Source organism: Bombus terrestris, chromosome 17 (assembly GCF_910591885.1).
Source record: "Bombus terrestris chromosome 17, iyBomTerr1.2, whole genome shotgun sequence".
Classification (NCBI taxonomy): domain Eukaryota; kingdom Metazoa; phylum Arthropoda; class Insecta; order Hymenoptera; family Apidae; genus Bombus; species Bombus terrestris.
This window is the reverse complement of record NC_063285.1, coordinates 6,795,338-6,813,091: the sequence shown is the minus strand read 5'-3', so window position 1 is coordinate 6,813,091 and position 17,754 is coordinate 6,795,338.

Below are 17,754 nucleotides of genomic sequence, written 5' to 3'. Positions count from 1 at the left end.
ATATAAAATATTTTAAATCGATTATCGGTGAATACCAAACAAAACTTATAATTTTTAAAAATTAGTCGAATTCAAACACTCCAAATAGCTATGACACTCGGCGAAAGTTGCAACTACCATGTAATCCATGTAATCAATGCTTGTACCATGTAATCAATGCAGTTACATCCTCGATCAACAAATATCAGGATTAGGGTTCGCGAAAGAATGCATGCGATAATTTTAAGGATTTAATCAAGGATGGAATTATGTGCCTGCATCGATAACAAGTGCATTATATTTGCGATTTTTACGTTCACGACTCCATAACAAATTATGTTAAAGATAAAGCAAAGGCGTAAACTTTATCTGGTCCATACACGATTGCTCACGATTCACGTCATAGTCGACTACGTGGCTAATTTTCCAATGAAACGTGTGTATTATTGCGGACAAAATGCAGACCCGCACCACATGGACCACCTCGTTCTTCGGGTTCCACAACATTGGGCTTCGCACGTAATTAGATTAAAAATGCGATATATAAAAATATGCATACATAATGGTATGGTTTGTAGTAATCAGATTAGTAAAAATATAAATGTATAAAAATCGTAATCCTTATTTGTTCTAATAAACATTCTCAAATGACAGCATCGACGGCCACTACTAATATCAAATCATCAATGAAAGTGCTTGTACCATTGATCGTCGGCGACGTTAATTTCAGTCTGTGGAATACAATTAAACATGTTGGTATATATAGTGACGAAACGAGTTAATGCTTTGTATAGTCAAATGTATTCAAAATTATTCGTAGTACAGAGTTAGTCGTCGTTCGCTCAGGGTTGCTCGATACGAGTATACAAGGTAATGTGAACGTTCGCTCGATATTAATCGCTATAAGATTGCTCGATACTAGCTAACTGATTGATTGATTATAAGAATGGGCGATAATGACAGACTGATAACTGACTAACTGATTGTCTTAACGATCGCGTTTATTTATTTATACTGGTCGGGAGAGCAGAACACCGCATAACGGTGTTAATACTCCGAGACAAAACAACAACATGAGTCACTCTCAATTCGAATCGTCCTATGACTCATGTGCTGCTATAAATGCAAGCGTAGAAACAATCAACGATAAAAAGTCAACTACTGCCAATCTTTCACATTTTAAGATGATTCAAAGCATTTTCTTCTTTGGTTTTTGAGATAAAAATGTTAATCGAATCATTAATGACATTATCCAGCTTGAGAAAGATGGTGGTGTTATTAAAAGTACGAGTATTTAGAGATGTTTCATACCGAATATCATTACAGAACTGTGACAGTGTCGATATCTACTATCGTGTAGTCGCATTGTTGTTCGATCTTTGATATGGAACACAGAGTAGGAATAGCAACAAGTAGCATTCGATCATAGACTCCTTGCCATTGTATATTTAATTGCGTCTTCCATTAATTGTCAATTATCATTATCAATACAATATATATCAAAAATATCATCGGCTCATTAATTACTACAATAATTTAAACGAAGTTACTGAATTTTCGGACATTAATTTTTTTTATCGCTCTCTTGACAAATTTCTCGTTGATTATATCTGCACCACAACTTGTTACATTTTCAATCACGCAACGAATCTCATTCGCGATAGCAGACTTATTTTTAGTAGATGATAATCCTTCTTCTGCTATTACGATAGGCGTTACAATCGCAAGTGAATGACATTTTCTTGTTATATTTTCGTCGCAATCATCACTTGTAGACATCGAGAGTATTGCCTCCGCCCTTTCTTTTAGATTAATGCCTTCCACAGAATTCACAGGAATGAGAAATAAACAAATAGATATTACAGGAAAATAGACATAAAGAAAACACATAACAACCGATGAAGAGAAACACAAGGCAGCTAATTGTTCCACTACACACTTGGCGGATATCGGCTATAAACACATGCGCGCGGTTCAGTGTCCGGGTGCAGAGTCCATTTAAAAATAACCTGTATTAATTAAAATGCCAAGCGTATACGATTAAAATTATATTAAGCTGGACTTACGTCACGCGCACTAAAGATAGTACTTGTCCGGCCGCTTCGCGGAGTGACGTGTGTGCGGTAGAACGTGCCAACAAGAGTCGTAAATTTTCGTTAGTATACGGTAATCGACGCCGCGAATCTGTCGAATCCCTATTTCGGTTAAGGTCTGGCCGAATGATTATAACACTGACTTAACCCCTTCCCGTACTTTAGGCAGTCAGACTCGCGATGAAGATTTTGGCCCAAACATGAATATCGCGAGTTTCATATTCACGTTTAACGCAAGTATCTGGTGGCGAGTGAAATAGCCTTAGAAATCTGTTATAATTTTTTTTCACTTTAAAAAAATTTTTTTTGTATTCGCTAAACATATATAAAACCAACTAAATTCAATAACTTCATTTCTTTCTTTCCTTGGTAAAAAAAATGACAAAAAGACGCCATTTTAGAACATTCTAATTCAGAACACTCCTTTAAGCGCTTATGTGACCACATGGCCTGCGAAACGACGTCCGATGCCAGGATGTCGTGAAAGAAAACACGCTGGCCAGGATGTCGTGAAGGAAGAAACCCTAGGGTTTCCAGAAAAAGCGCAAGGGCCTTCGACAAGAAAAAGCTGTTTTCCTATTCCGAAAGAAAACTTCCTCTTAAAGGTACCTCGGCACCATATATATGGGAAAACGAGGAGGAGTGCTATAGACAAAGAGTTGCAAGCGATCAGGCAAGACGAGTCGATGGTAAGCACGAGAGGAACATCTGGTACCTGCTACCGTAGCAGTTGTAGTTAACGAGTCCGTACCCGGCCATCGTGGCCATACCGGACCAGGGAAGCCCTTGGGCCATGGGTTGGTATCACACCTAACCAGCACACTCATTACCCAGACCTTGGTACCTGTATTATTGAGGTCTGCATAGGCTTTCACTCGTCTCAGGTCAAACGGGGCTTCTTTCCTAGCCCCACCGTCTCTCCAAGACGGTTCCGGGGCAGTTGGGACGCTGCTCATCCGCCGATGGCCATCGGGGAAGCCAACACCCCTTAAATCGACCATCTTGTCAGCACTTGGCCACTAACCACTGCCACCACGAGTCCAACCCAAATTGGCTTAGCGGGGGGTTCGCCACTCCCTCCGGGCTTCATTCGACCCCCGTGGTCCCAACTTTAGTCATTGGTGGGGCTATCGGTGCGGAGATCCTGCTAACGGAACTCGAGAGTTCCAGATGAGTGTTCTTTTTCATGTAAGTGAGAGTCCAAAGGAACGGGCATCGGTCAACGCCGATGGCCCGGTCCCAGGACTTACCACGACGCATCCACCCCCCCCCCTGGCTACGGGAACGAGGGTTAGCCAGACCCCATAGAATCACGAAAGCGGGTGCACAGTGAAGTTAAAAACTTCATGCACACACTGCGGGAGGCACGAGATGAACAGTCCGAGTACAGTAACACGCCAGGTACCACGCGCTAGTAAGACTGTCAAGTTTTCCTCGTAATATTAATAAACTCATTGTTAAATCGATCCGCGGAGTATTTATTTGGCACCCTACACGTGCTACCACTTCAGGTATAATGCTGATTTTCTGATAGAATGATAGGGAACGAAAAATTGAGGCTAATGATAACTGGTTTTAAAGGGAGATCTTTATTAATTTGTGAGATATGTAACTGCCACAGAAAAAGCATTCGTTCAGTAAATGAGTGGATATAGTAGTCAAAGTATACATTTAGTAGTTTAAACATTTAATAGTAGAGGAATGCATGTACATATTTCTTTTGATAAAGATATACAAAAACAAAAACGCATCAGTACAAATGAACACTTGCTGTCACACAAAATACATAAGCAACCAATTTTGCTGCGCCACTTAAAACTCATAACTGCACTGCGTATACCATTTCAATTTATAATATCAAAATTTATATAATAATTGTTAAATATAAGGCAGATTTACTACTTCTTACATTTTTTATTGTTTATTTAAATTACAATCAATTCTCGCGTTGAGAATTCTCAGCAATTTTTCTGGCGTGGCGCAGTAACATGGCTAGTATTTATAATAAGTTGATACATATTATAGATAAGTATAATTTGTGAGTAAGTATTATAAATAAGTAAATATTACATTATTAAATAACTAACTGAATCTGTCGTTTAGGTCTAGCGGGTAGTGTCTCTTCAGCCTGCGAATGTGGTCCGTCGTTTCAAGTAGTCCAGTGATTAGGGGGTTTCGGTGTTTGTTGACTCTTTTGCTATATCTGCAGCTATATTTTGCTATTTCCTCTTTGACTGTGGGTATCTCAAGGTCGCGGTGTATTGTTTCGTTGGTAACATACCAAGGTGCATCAATTAGGGATCTTAGGGTTTTCGATTGGAAGCGTTGGAGTATTTCAATGTTGGAGTTACTTGCTGTTCCCCATAGTTGGATTCCGTAGGTCCAGACAGGTTTTATTACGGCCTTGTAGAGGGTTATTTTGTTCTGTATGTTTAGTTTGGAGCGTCGACCCGTGAGCCAATAGAATTATCTTAGTTTTTCCTTTAATTTTTTGTTTTTTCAGAGATATGTTTTTTCCAAGTTAGCCTCCTGTCCAGGGTCATGCCCAGGTATCTTACAGAGTCCTTGCTTGGGATTATTGTGTTGCTAATGGTGACCTGGGGGCAGGTTTGTTTTCGGAGCGTGATGGTTACATGAGAGGATTTTTTCGTTTATTTTGAAGCCCCATTTTTGGAACCACTTTTCCATGGAGTCGAGACCTCGCTGGAGAGTGGATGAGGCAATTGCCGGGTCTGCGTGGGTAGCTAATAGTGCTGTGTCGTCGAAAAATGTTGCTATTGTTACCTCGTTTGATATAGGTAAGTCGGCAGTGTAGATGGAGAACAGTAGGGGTCCGAGGACACTACCTTGGGGTATGCCGGATTCTATTGGGAATGTTGCGGAGGTGGCGTCTAGGCATTTAACTATGAATTGTCTGTTGGTTAGGTAGGATTTTAAGATGGAGTAGTATGGGCGTGGTAGCATTTTTTTAAGCTTGTAAAGTAGCCCTTCATGCCATACTTTGTCGAATGCCTGTTGGATGTCTAGGAATACCGCTGAGCAGTATTTTTTCTTTTCAAGGGTTGGCTGATCGTGTGGGTTATGCGGTGGATTTGCTCTACTGTTGAGTGTTGTTTTCGGAAGCCGAATTGGTGATCTGGGAGAGTTTTCAATTCTTCTAGGAGTGGAAGGAGACGATTCGTGAGCAGCCTCTCGAATAGTTTAGACAGGGTAGGTAAGAGACTGATTGGGCGATAGGAGCTGGCTTCATATATTGGTTTACCGGGTTTGGGGATGAGGGTGATTAGTGAGACTTTCCACGCCTTAGGAAAGTGTTCAAGGCGGAGGATGGCGTTAAAGATTGATGCGATGAGTGCAATCCCTTTTATGGGGAGTTCCTTGATTGCTTTATTTCCTATTAGGTCGTGACCTGCTGCTTTCTTGGGGTTTAGGCGACTGATTGCTTCTATGATCTCTGCAGAAGTGAAGGGTTCAATAGGAGGGGATATTTGGAAGGGAGTGTGCAGGTATTCTGTAACGTCCGCAGCAGTTATGGAGGAATGGGGTTTGAATACTTCAGACAAGTATTTGGCAAATAGGTTGTCTTTTTCTATAGGGCTACGCGCCCATCCACCTTGCGCGCGGCGGATTGGTGGTATTATTTGTGGGGGGCGCGTGAGTTTCCTGGAGGCCTTCCATAGTGAGTATGAGGCCTTCCATTGGAGTCAGCTGTGGGGGACAAGCTGGCGAGATATTTGTGAAAACATTTGGTCCTGCTGGCTTCGAGTTGCGTTTTTTCGTTAGAGGGTCGTTTGCAAAATGGGGTGTATTGCCCCTTTGCCACGGGAGAGGAAGAGCAGCGTTGTTGTAACTACGCTCCGTAGCTCCCGTTTGGGATGATTGGGCCATCGTCGATCTAGTTAATTCAATGTGAAATAACTAGTCGAGAGGCTGTGATTCCGATCAGAGCTCAGTAGCGTTGGATTTTTCACTAGCACGTTTGCGAACACTTGGCTAGGTTTCAGTTTGCTGGTGAGTGCCGAGGCGTGCAGACGTGTGTCCAGTGCACTGTGAAGTTCACAAAATCCCACGTGACGCCCATCTGTTGAAAGCGAATCCAACAAACCTAGCTAAGGGTTAACCTCTCGAATAGTTCTTTCATACTGAATTAACTAGCTCGATGATGGCCCTAACATTCCAAACAGATTCTCCGGAGCTAAATTAAAACACCGCCGTTCTTCCTCCCCTGTGGCAAAGGGGCAACACACCTCTCTTTGCAAACGACCAGCACACGAAAAAACACAAGCTGGAACCAATCAAGACAAATGTGAATAAGAGATAAGCTAAACTACCAGCCAGCCAAGTGACCACCTTCAACAGATTCTCAATACTGGAGACTACAGAAGACTCCATGAATACAACCAAAACGGTAAATAATCTCCATACCCAAAGAATTCCCCCTCCCCCGCCAATATTGACGACGTTATCGACAACCAAACAATGATAAAGTCCATTGAAAAAGATATCAGCAAAGAGAACTACAAGTTAAAAATTAATAACAACCACGTGAACGTTCTGCCGACCCACCCAGACACCTATAGAAAGTTAACTAAGTTGCTAAAAACGTTAAACGCAAAATTCCACACATATCAGCTCAAGCAAGAAAGACCTTTTCGTGTGATGCTACGCAATATCCACCACTCAGTCGACCTAGATGAACTAAAGTAGGAACTTCAAAATCTTAGCCACGAGGTAACAAACATGAGCAACATTAAACATAGAATCTCAAAAAACACACTATAACTGTTCTTCATAGATTTAAAACAAAAAGGAAATAACAAAGAAATCTACAACGTTAACCGGCTGATGAACTCCATAGTTAAGTTCGAACCACCTCTTGTAGAGAAAGAAATAGTACAATGCGAAAGGTGCCAAAGGTACGGCCACATGCAGAAATACTGCAATCATAACTTCCGGCGCGTAAAATTTGCAGGTACTCACCCCAATGACCAATGCACTAAATCCCCTGAAACCCCCGCTAAGTGCATCCATTGTCAAGGAGAGCATCCTGCGCACTACAAAGGATGCTCAGCCTACAAAACAATACATAATATTAAGTATCCAAAACTGAGACCCAAGGACATTACCATACAAGAACCTACAACCCAAAAACTCACCTCACCATCAGTATTCTGTGCGCAGGCAACACAAGGAAACGTAAACAACTCGAAAACCCACAGTGTACACACAGAAAATAGAATTCCCACCCCACAAAACACAGACAACTTCACCAGACTCGAAAAACTTACCGAGAAGCAAACTGAGCAAATTTACGACTTGCTGTCACTACTCACACTCATCATGGACAAATTCATACGCACAGAAGCAAAATAAAACCAATGCAAATAGCCCTGTGGAACGCCAACGGCCTAGCTCAGCACAAATTTGAACTAGAACTATTCTTAACTCAACAGCAAATCGATGTGATGCTCATATCCGAAACCCACTTCACCGACAAAAACTACCTCAAAATACACGGCTACAACTTCTACCACACCCAACACCCCAGCGGAAAGGCCCACGGCGGCACCGAAATCATAATCAAATCAAACATTAAGCACTACGAACTTCCACCATTCCAAGCAACAAACGATGCAATAGAAGCCTGTCATGGTACAATCACCACTTCAGCTGTATACTGCCCTCCCAGACACTCCATCGCCAAAGAAGACTTTGACAACTTCCTGGACACCCTGGGCAATAGATTCATAGCTGGAGGAGACTACAACGACAATCACACCCAATGGGGCAACAGACTGGTAACAGTAAGAGGCAAAAACCTCCTCAACAGCATAATAACCAACAACCTCAACTACCTTATCACACACGAACCCACATACTGAACCACCGACACAAACAAAATAGCCGATCTTCTTGATTTCCTCATAACTAAAAATATCTCGTCAAGACACGTCCAAATCAATTCCTCGGCTGATCTCTCCTCCGATCATTCCCTCGTGATAGTAACAGTCAGTTCAACTATCATCCAGAATACACCTAATGGCTCCATTCATAACCAACACACCAACTGGCAGCTCTTTAGAGAAGTCTTTACCCACACAACTTCAGCCTCAATATCACTAAAAACCAATGAAGAAATCGAAGCAGCCACGGAATACCTAAAAACGAGCATAATAAACGCTATCCGCTTCTCCACACCGGCAAGAACGTCCATCAGCAAACACGAATATCCCCAGTACATATTAAAAAAAATAGCAGAAAAACGTAGAGTAAGAAGAATATGGCAGACCCATAGAACACCGGAGGACAAACGCGAACTAAACAACGCAACTAGGAAACTATCCAAAACCATAAAAAACTACAATAATGACTGTTTTCACAAATATCTCCAGCTTGCCCCCACAGCCGAATCCAACTACCCACTATGGAAGGCCTCTAGGAAACTCACGCGCCCCCCACAAATAATACCTCAATCCGCCGTCCGCAAGGTGGATGGGCGCGTAGCCCTATAGCAAAAGCCAACCTATTTGCCAAATACTTGTCTGAAGTATTCAAACCCCAATCCTCCATAGCTGCTGCGGACGTTACCGAATACCTGCACACTCCCTTTCAAATGTCCCCTCCTATTGAACCCTTCACTTCTGCAGAGATCATAGAAGCAATCAGTCGCCTAAACCCCAAGAATGCAGCACGTCACGACGTAATAGGAAATAAAGCAATCAAGGAACTTTCCATATCAAACGAGGTAACAATAGCAACATTTGCCGACGACACAGCACTATTAGCTACCCACGCAGTCCCGGCAATTGCCTCATCCACTCTCCAGCGAAGTCTCGACTCCATGGAAATGTGGTTCCAAAAATGGGGCTTCAAAATAAACGAAAAAAATCCTCACATATAACCTTCACGCTTCGAAAACAAACCTGCCCCCAGGTTACCATTAACAACACAATAATCACAAGCAAGGACTCCGTAAGATACCTGGGCATGACCCTGGACAGGAGGCTAACTTGGAAAAAAACATATCTCAGAAAAAACAAAGCAATTAAAGGAAAAACTAAGAAAATTCTATTGGCTCACGGGCCGACGCTCCAAACTAAACATACAGAATAAAATAACCCTCTACAAGGCGGTAATAAAACCTGTCTGGACCTACGGAATTCAACTATGGGGAACAGCAAGTAATTCCAACATTGAAATACTCCAACGCTTCCAATCGAAAACGCTAAGATCCCTATTAAATGCACCCTGGTATGTTACCAACGAAACAATCCATCATGACCTCAAGATACCTACAATCAAAGATGAAATACACAAGTCTAAAAGCAGATATAACACAAGAGTCAACAACCACCACAACCCACTAGTCACCAAACTACTGGACACGACGGACCAGATCCGCAGACTAAAAAGAAAATACCCCCTAGATTAAATCCTTAGATTCTACTAAAACCAACAATATAAAACTATTATAATCCATGTCATTGTATCACGCCAAATTAAGTTACTGAAAATTCTAAACGAGAATTGATTGTAAATATTCTAATAAATAAAAAAAAAACTTGGTTAGGTTTGTTGGATTTGCTTTCGACAGATGGGCGTCACGTGTTGTTTTGTGAACTTCACAGGGTACTGGACACACTTCTGCACACAATTCCGCCTAGTCAGGCGACCTAAACGGACGTGCGAAACAGTGCTCCAGTGAAAGTGCGGCAAGAGGGAAGAGAAAGGGACAAAGTAAACGCCCATCGACAAAACGTGGAATCATGCAGATTCCACCAATAAAAATAGTTAATTCCGGAGAAACATATTTCATAAATAAAGCTACAGACTCTACATATGTAGAGAAAAAAGACGATATTATGGAAACAGCACAATCCGACAGGGAGCAAAACATACCAATACACCAGGAAGAAAGCTGGACGGTGGCAACCTCCAGCAAAAAACGGAAGGTAACCTCGCTCGCAAGCGCGAGGAAAATTGATACAAATGAAAAAAAACAATGGCTACAAGATATAAAGCTGCACAATCCATTCAGCGCACTGCCAGAAGAGGCAGCAACGGACCCAACGGAAAGTCCGACAAACCGTATTCCCAAACCACCACCGATATACATAGATGCGAAAATAATTGACCCCCTCATCGAACTACTAAACAACACCGCAGGGAAAGACAACTATGTCATCAAACAGATAAAAATAGACCAAGTGAAAGTGTAAACCAACACCTCAGAAATATTCAGAAAAGCGACAAGATCACTAAAGGAAAAGAACGCAGCGTATCACACTTTTCAGCTCAAATTGACAAAAGCTACAAGGCAGTAATCAGGGGATTACACCCAAAAACAAATACCGGAAAAATAAGCGAAGAACTAGCAAAAATCGGACACCAGGTAAGGACAATTAATAACATTAACAAATACGATACCAAACAACCATTACCGCTATTCCTAGATGAACTAGAACCTGGAAACAACAACAAAAACATATACGATATAGAAAAATTAATAAACACAATAGTAAAAGTGGAGCCACCTAGACATAAAAAAGACATCCCACAATGCATAAGGTGCCAACAATACGGACACACTAAAAACTATTGCAATAGAATCCCGGCATGCGTTAAATGCGCAAAAAATCATCATACGATACACTGCCCATCCACTGGAAAAATAGAGGTTAAATGCTACAACTGCAACGGAAAACACCCAGCCAGTCATAAAGGTTGCGAAGCTAGGAAACAATTACAATGCAAACTGTTCCCGCCCCTACGAAGCAGGAAAATCACTAACACACAAGCCCAACAGGACAGCACAAAACCCGAAATAATACCAAATACAGAGCAAGCAACAAACTCCAAACTCATCAGCACCAACACCATTGGTAGTCTAAGCTACGCTCAAGTAACCAGCCAAATGACACATACAGACAACCAATACCACAGCAATAGTATCAATGACACTGCAGAAATCAAAGAACTGCTCAAACAATCCATAAAGAACACCGAAATGCTAACCAGAATGATAAGCGAACAAAACGCAGTACTCAGACAGCAAACCCAACAAATCACAGTCATGCTACAACTAATTACAAACGTGCTAAGCAAAAAATAAAAACGGACACTCTAAAAATAGCAGCCTGGATCTCAAACGGCCTACAACAACGGGCCCTCGAAATTAAAACATTCATATACAATAACAATATAGACATACTACTTGTCTCAGAAACACACTTCACTACAAAAAGCTACTTGAAAATACCATACTACACCATATACGATACCAAACACCCCTCAGGAAAAGCTCACGGAGGGACAGCAGTGATAGTCAGAAACGATATCAAACATTATCTACACAGCCAAGTTAACAAAGAATATTTACAAGCAACCACTGTTACAGTTCAAACTAGCAGCAACTAGTTCCAGTTGTTAGCAGTATATGTTCCTCCGCGACACAAAATAACATCACAAATCTGGGAAGAATACTTCCAGGACCTAGGGGACAAGTACATCGCAGCGGGAGACTACAACTCAAAGCACACGGTATGGGGGTCAAGAAACATTACACCTCGAGGCAGAACACTGGAAAAATACATTAGAAATAATAACCTCAATATATTATCCACAGGAACACCGACACATTCGCCGACTGACCTGAACAAAAAACCAGATCTTCTGGACTTTGCAGTTACAAGGGGACTAAACACAAATAAACTAAAAATAACACCCAACCTCGAGCTCAGCTCCGATAATACACCCATAATAATTGAATACAGAAACAAACCAATACACTATAGCAAACCAGAAACACTATGCAATAAAACCATCAAATGGCAAACTTTCAAAGAAATAATAGAAAGCAAAATAAACTGCAAAATCCCGTTGAAAACTCCTGAACACATAGTACAGGCAGTAGCAACATTGACAGCAACTATTCAAGAAGCAGCAAGGACAACCACTACACCCGAATCAACCAGCAGACAAACAATAACAATTCCGCAAGAAATACTCGACAAAATCAGAGAAAAAATAAAAGCAAGAGCAAAATGGCAAAAATGCAGAACCCGAGAAAACAAAAAACACTTAAACAAACTTGCAAAGGAAATAAAAAACAATATAAAGGAGCACAACGATAACGAATTCGCAAAGTTCATAGGGACACTCTCCACACACGAGAACACCAACTATTCACTATGGAAAGCCACGAAAAAAAATAAGGAAGCCAATAATACCCGTCCCGGCAATCAGAAAAGCAGATAACACATGGGCAAGAAGCAACGAAGAACAAGCTGAAGAATTCTCCAACCACCTCTGCAACACATTCACACCACACATTATCAACAACAGCAACCTCAAAAGTCATACGGAGGAGGATCCACAAACCACTATTACCAGAATCGACAAGGAATACACCATACCTAAAACATCAGCACAAGAAATTAGAAACATAATTGATAAAACAAAAAACAACAAAGCGCCAGGAATCGACCTAATCAATGGTAAAATCTTGAAAAACCTTCCGCCAAAAGCAATAAGACTAATGACAATAATATTCAATGCAATTCTAAGAATTCAATACTTCCCCAAACCATGGAAATTAGCACAGATCAAAATGTTACATAAACCAGGCAAAGACCCGCACCAAACTGCATCTTACAGACCAATATCACTGCTTCCAGTATTTTCCAAAATACTGGAAAACATAATATATTGCCGGATAAAAACAATAATAGAGACAAAAAAACTAATACCGGATCACCAATTTGGTTTCAGAAACAAACAATCCACGATAGAGCAAATGCACAGGCTTATAAACGAAATAATAATAGCACTAGAAAATAAGGAATACTGCACAGCCCTCTTTATGGACATAGAGAAAGCATTCGATAAAATTAACCATGAAAGTATACTACAAACAATTAGGAAACAATTCCCGGAGCAAATACACCAATTAATAAAATCCTACCTAAGCAGCAGAACCTTCGTAATAAAAATCAAGGACACACATTCTGAAGTTAAAGACATCAAGGTAGGGGTACCACAAGGAAGCGTCCTAGGCCCAATACTATACACATTATACACGGCGAACATACCAACAACTACCAACAGCACAGTATTGACATTCGCGGACGACACAGCTATACTAGTCAGGCATACTAACCTAGAAACGGCAGTCAAAATACCACAAGAACATATCACAAAAATAGAAAATTGACTACAAGAAAAACAAATAAAAGCAAACCCCAATAAATGCAACCATATTACATTCACGCTACGAAAAAAGATACCACCAAACATCCTATTGAACGGCACGCATATAACACAAACAAAGCATGTCAAATGCCCAGGACTCCACTTAGATACACAACTCACATGGAAACTACATATCAAATCAATAGTAGAAAAAATACAGAAAACAAGGAGACAAATGCATTGGCTAACAAGCCGAAAATCCAAATTAAGCACAGAAAATAAATTAAAAATATATAAAACGATCATAAAACCAATCTGGACGTACGGAATACCATTATGGGGGACGGCAGCAATGAGCCATATAAACAAAATAGAGGTAATACAGGCTAAAATCCTTAGAACAATAGTAAACGGACCTTGGTACGTCAGGAACGAAGATATACGGAGGGACCTGGGAATCCCAACGGTCAAGGAAGAAATTAGCAGATACTCAGAGAAATACAAATCAAGAATAGCAACACACCCAAACCGGCTAGCTGCGGAAACATACAAAACCATAAACATGGACAGAAGACTAATAAGGAAACACCCAGCAGACCTTATAAAGGACATAACCTAAGAAACACGAGGATGGTACCCCGCTGGGGGTAGCCACCAACATGCTAATTTAACCGTTAAAAAATTCCACCAAATGTCCAAATTGGACAAATTGTGAATTTCAATAAATAAATAAAAAAAAAAAAACACTTCTGCACGCTTCGGCACTCACCAGCAAACTGAAAATTCGGAAATGAAAAATTTTTACTACATTTCGAAATAGAGTATTTGACTCGTTATTAGTGACATCATATATAGTGAAATACATCGTGTATTTAGGAGAACCTCATCTAGTCATCAGAGAAAGGTTTTCTTAATGATAGCATTCTCATTTATAATTTGCCAGTTTGTGTGCATTACTTATTTCTGAAAGTTATTTTGTTGTATTTCTTCAGTTCTTATACTTGTTCGTTGACTCAAATGACACTGCCCTATCACTCTATGGTTATTCGATCTAGTTCCTCGTTTTTGATATTTTCTCTTGCTTAACCTAAAATATACGTGAAAAACTAATTTTATCTCACAATACATGTGTGTGTGTATAACAAGTTTGATTATTCTGTACAAAGTTCAAGACTGAGGTGTTGTGAATCTCAACAGATTAGATGACTCGAATAAATGGATGTCGATATATTTCTCTGATAGGTTTTAGATATCGACATCGATTCTATGATGCATGTGAGGAATATGCAGATACAATCTTGCCGAAATTTTTTAGGTGGCAAAAGTTGGAAGAAGAAATCGCCAATTATCCAGAATTTCATAGACATGATTTCACTGTTATAATTTTACCAACACTTAAACACGCGAAGGTACTGCTTGCCAAGGATGGTTGCCGATTTATCGTATGTTTCTGCTGATTGCTTTCACCTAAGCCAAAAATCTAATGCAATATGTAAGTATAATGGCGGAGCTTGTGTAATACCACGACTTTTATGTTAATAATCAAATGAAAATTGTTTCATGTGTGTCAGGTGACAAATAATCTGTGGAAGAATTTGTTAGAACCAGTTGGCAACATCTCTTCTGTTTGGACCCCATTATATGAAAGATTTTTGTGTCTTACTTCGGAAAGACCATTCTTGATGACATGTGAAAACTCGCACAAGTTTTTCTGAATTGAAGATTTTTTTTTTTTTTTTTATTTAATTAAAATTCACAATTTGTCCAATTTGGACATTTGGTGGAATTTTTTATCGGTTAAATTAGCATGTTGGTGGCTACCCCCAGCGGGGTACCATCCTCGTGTTTCTTAGGTTATGTCCTTTATAAGGTCTGCTGGGTGCTTCCTTTTTAGTCTTCTGTCCATATTTATGATTTTGTATGTTTCCGCAGCTAGCCGGTTTATGTGTGTTGCTATTCTTAATTTGTATTTCTCGGAGTATCTGTTGATTTCTTCCTTGACCGTTGGCATTCCCAGGTCCCTTCGTATATCTTCGTTTCTGACGTACCAAGGCCCGTTTACTATTGTCCTGAGGATTTTAGCCTGTATTACCTCTATTTTGTTTATATGGCTCATTGCTGCCGTCCCCCATAGTGGTATTCCGTACGTCCAGATTGGTTTTATGATCGTTTTATATATTTTTAACTTGTTTTCTGTGCTTAGTTTGGATTTTCGGCTTGTTAGCCAATGCATTTGTCTTCTTGTTTTCTGTATTTTTTCTACTATTGATTTGATGTGTAGTTTCCAGGTGAGTTTTTGATCTAAGTGGAATCCTAGGTATTTGACATGCTTCGTTTGCGTTATATGCGTGCCGTTCAATAGGATGTTTGGTGGTATCTTTTTCCGTAGCGTGAATGTAATATGGCTGCATTTATTGGGGTTTGCTTTTATTTGTTTTTCTTGTAGCCAATTTCCTATTTTTACGATGTGTTCTTGTAGTATTTTGACTGCCGTTTCTGGGTTAGTATGCCTGACTAGTATAGCTGTGTCGTCCGCGAATGTCAATACTGTGCTGTTGGTAGTTGTTGGTATGTTCGCCGTGTATAATGTGTATAGTATTGGGCCTAGGACGCTTCCTTGTGGTACCCCGGCCTTGATGTATTTAACTTGAGAATGTGTGTCCTTGATTTTTATTACGAAGGTTCTGCAGCTTAGGTAGGATTTTATTAAGTGGTGTATTTGCTCCGGGAATTGTTTCCTAATTGTTTGTAGTAGACTTTCATGGTTAATTTTATCGAATGCTTTCTCTATGTCTATAAAGAGGGCTGTGCAGTATTCCTTGTTTTCTAGTGCTATTATTATTTCGTTTATAAGCCTGTGCATTTGCTCTATCGTGGAGTGTTTGTTTCTGAAACCAAATTGGTGATCCGGTATTAATTTTTTTTGTCTCTATTATTGGCTTTATGCGGTCGTATATTATCTTTTCCAGTATTTTGGAAAATACTGGAAGCAGTGATATTAGTCTGTAAGATGCAGTTTGGTGCGGGTCTTTGCCTGGTTTATGTAACATTTTGATCTGTGCTAATTTCCATGGTTTGGGGAAGTATTGAATTCTTAGAATTGCGTTGAATATTACTGTTATTAGTCTTATTGCTTTTGGCGGAAGGTTTTTTAAGATTTTACCATTAATTAGGTCGATTCCTGGTGCTTTGTTGTTTTTTGTTTTATCAATTATGTTTCTAATTTCTTGTGCCGATGTTTTAGGTATGGTGTATTCCTTGTCGGCTGTGGTAGCAGTGGTTTGTGGATCCTCCTCCGTATGACTTTTGAGGTTGCTGTTGTTGATAATGTGTGGTGTGAATGTGTTGTAGAGGTGGTTGGAGAATTCTTCAGCTTGTTCTTCGTTGCTTCTTGCCCATGTGTTATCTGCTTTTCTGATTGCCGGGACGGGTATTATTGGCTTCCTTATTTTTTTCGTGGCTTTCCATAGTGAATAGTTGGTGTTCTCGTGTGTGGAGAGTGTCCCTATGAACTTTGCGAATTCGTTATCGTTGTGCTCCTTTATTTTGTTTTTTATTTCCTTTGCAAGTTTGTTTAAGTGTTTTTTGTTTTCTCGGGTTCTGTATTTTTGCCATTTTGCTTTTGCTTTTCTTTTTTCTTTGATTTTGTCGAGTAGTTCTTGCGGGATTGTTATTGTTTGTCTGCTGGTTGTTTCGGGAGTAGTGGTTGTCCTTGCTGCTTCCTGAATAGTTGCTGTCAATGTTGCTACTGCCCGTTCTATGTGTTCTGGAGTTTTCAACGGGATGTTGCAGTTTATTTTGCTTTCTATTATTTCTTTGAAAGTTTGCTATTTGGTGGTTTTATTGCATAGTGTTTCTGGATTGCTATAGTGTATTGGTTTGTTTCTGTATTCAATTATTATGGGTGTATGATCGGAGCTGAGCTCGAGGTTGGGTGTTATTTTTAGGTTATTTGTGTTTAGTCCCCTTGTAACTGCAAAGTCCAGAAGATCTGGTTTTTTGTTCAGGTCAGTCGGCGAATGTGTCGGTGTTCCTGTGGATAATATATTGAGGTTATTATTTCTAATGTATTTTTCCAGTGTTCTGCCTCGAGGTGTAATGTTTCTTGACCCCCATACTGTGTGCTTTGAGTTGTAGTCTCCCGCTGCGATGTACTTGTCCCCTAGGTCCTGGAAGTATTCTTCCCACATTTGTGTTGTTATTTTGTGTCGCGGAGGCACGTATACTGCTGACAACTGGAAGTAGTTGCTGCTAGTTTGAACTGTAACAGTGGTTGCTTGTAAATATTCTTTGTTAACTTGGCTGTGTAGATAATGTTTGATATCGTTTCTGACTATCACTGCTGTCCCTCCGTGAGCTTTTCCTGAGGGGTGTTTGGTATCCTATATGGTGTAGTATGGTATTTTCAAATAGCTTTTTGTAGTGAAGTGTGTTTCTGAGACAAGTAGTATGTCTATATTATTATTGTATATGAATGTTTTAGTTTCGAGGG